This window comes from Blastomyces dermatitidis (genome assembly GCF_000003525.1).
Source record: "Blastomyces dermatitidis ER-3 genomic scaffold supercont1.5, whole genome shotgun sequence".
In the NCBI taxonomy this organism is placed as follows: Eukaryota; Fungi; Ascomycota; class Eurotiomycetes; order Onygenales; family Ajellomycetaceae; genus Blastomyces; species Blastomyces dermatitidis.
In genome coordinates, this window is record NW_025544778.1 from 4,625,355 (window position 1) to 4,627,678 (window position 2,324).

At 31.4% G+C, this 2,324-nt stretch overlaps 1 pseudogene across 1 annotated transcript; it reads left to right on the forward strand.

Annotated features, from left to right (window-relative positions):
- Nucleotides 1–1,886: 1,886 nt before the first annotated feature.
- BDCG_17137 lies at nucleotides 1,887–1,975 on the forward strand (annotated as a pseudogene). The gene has a single exon. The product of its transcript is annotated as a tRNA-OTHER (tRNA).
- Nucleotides 1,976–2,324: the final 349 nt, after the last annotated feature.

Genomic DNA, 2,324 nt, shown 5'->3' on the forward strand with positions numbered 1-2,324 from the left:
ATTCACTCTGAAGTTGAGTAGGTATCTCACTGATATCTTCTTATTCAGAGTATACATTGTGATTGTAATATAAACTCAGAGATGTGAGAATTATTAATTCTTTTCTTTCTCTTCTTTATCTTCTGTGAATATGTTTGTCAGAAGAGAAGTTAACTTTAAGAAGATATCTTCTCAGTTTCTTCTCTTCTTCAGCTTCTTATAATCACTGATATAGTGATCATCAGCTTCACAGTTGAAATAGAGATCTTTGTCAAATCTTTTTTAATATTTCTTCACAGTGAGTGAAGAATCAGAATACTTGAAATTCTTCTTTACTTTCTTTACACTGAAGCTGTCATAACACTGTTTAGATTCTGTTATTAATTACTTAGAAGAAGTCTTGTTAATCTTTTTCTCAGAGAATTGATTATTTAAATTGATTCAGAAAGTCAGATTGACAAGCTCAGTATAATTTATTAATAAACTCTGATATTGTGATATTATTATCTGCATCTTATGAGTCAGCTTCATGAGATAAAGCTGTATTTTTAATTGATTCAAATCATCAGTCAATTTCTCTCAATATTCTTCAAATCTTGTATTGAAATCAGAAGAATTCTTATTATTTTATTAATGTAATGAGTTAAACTGCTGTGCTACTGTGAAGCTGTAGTTGTAGTAATCTTCAATTTGATTCAGTAGAAAGTTCTTGAATTCTTTCTAAGTTATAACAGTATTGATATACTCAAGCTCTCTCTTCTTAATAACTCAAGTAGTTGCAGAGATGCCTTCAAGAAGGTTAATAATATATATTACTTATATCTCATGAGTATGATACTGACTCAGATTAAGATGAAATTTCTGTTTAAGAGTATGAGTAAAGCTGTGAAATTCAGATAAGATATTTTTCTTATATCTTGAAGAATCTTCAATCTTAATCTCTCTATCTTCATAATAGATGTAGATGTGTAGAGGCTGTGATGATAGTAGAGCAGTTGAGAAGCTCATGCTAAAATATGCAGTGAGTTCAGAAATCTTGAATTTCTGCTGAGATAGAGATATATACACTTTAGAGAATAATGTAGTATTTTCTTCAGAGAGTGAGATTGAGTTGATCTCAGTGTGAGTGTATAAGGTCATATCAGTCTGTTAGAGCTTGACTGATTCAAATATATAATCAGATTGAGTGATTCAAATTGTAATATAATGAAACTGAAGCAGTGACTAGTCAGCAGTGTTATGTAGAAATAGTTATTTAAAAAGCTGTATAAGTGAGCTTAACTATCTTGTTTAAATAGTGAGCTTGTAGACTACAGAGTTATTACAAGAATATCACAGATATGATACTTAGTATACTAAGAAGATTATATGAGATATGCAGTAACTCTTGTATATATTTCAGTAGAAGAAAAATGAATCACTGACTTCTTTGATAAGAAGTCAGTATCTAGCTATTCTATATAGACAATGAGCAGATACTCTTCTTTTATTTCATAAGTAAGAATAGTCAGAGTGATATCTCAGCAGTGTCTTATTATTAAGAAAGAGTAATCTGCTGATCTTGTACAGAAGTGAGGTTCTCATATTCATCAATCAGATCTTTCTATAATATATCTGAATGATATCATAGAGTGATTGAAAACCAGTTCAGACAGAATGAAATCATTCACATGAAAGTAATGAGCCGTATGAAACCGCAATGAGGCCTTGACGCGGCCGGGAGCGTGACAGTTATTACATTGATAAGAACTGAACTTATTAATAGATATTAATTGAATTTAAATCATTAATCAGTAGTTCTACTAAGAATTATATAATAAAGATATTAATAACTATGATTAAAAATAACTATTAAGATATTAGTCTCAGTCTTCTTATAATTATAACTGATAATACTGTGAATAACTGCCCCGGTGGCCGAATGGTTAATGCGGCCACCCGGTAGCGCCTTGGCGTGGGAAACCAAGGCGTGTGGGTTCGAAACCCGCAGGGGATACATTAAATCCGGAACTCAAGCACCTCAGGTTTCTAATAAATACAGAGGTGTACAAATTGCTCCAATAAATCACTCTATGTTCCTGGGCTGGGAAGTTATTATCGCATGTATCTAATTGTCACTCCTTTGTATTTCCTATGTTCTTGTTATCTTGGCATGGTCTCAACACCTGTATTTCCTCCTATATAACCAACACTTGGCCTGTATTTAACATCACGCAAGGACTCATCATAAGCTCCGCTTGCATATGAGTATAATGAAAGAATAATAATAATAATAATAACTGTGAATAACTACACTATAATAAAGAGCTTGAAGTAAAAATTGACTTTGTATTTCTAAAATAATA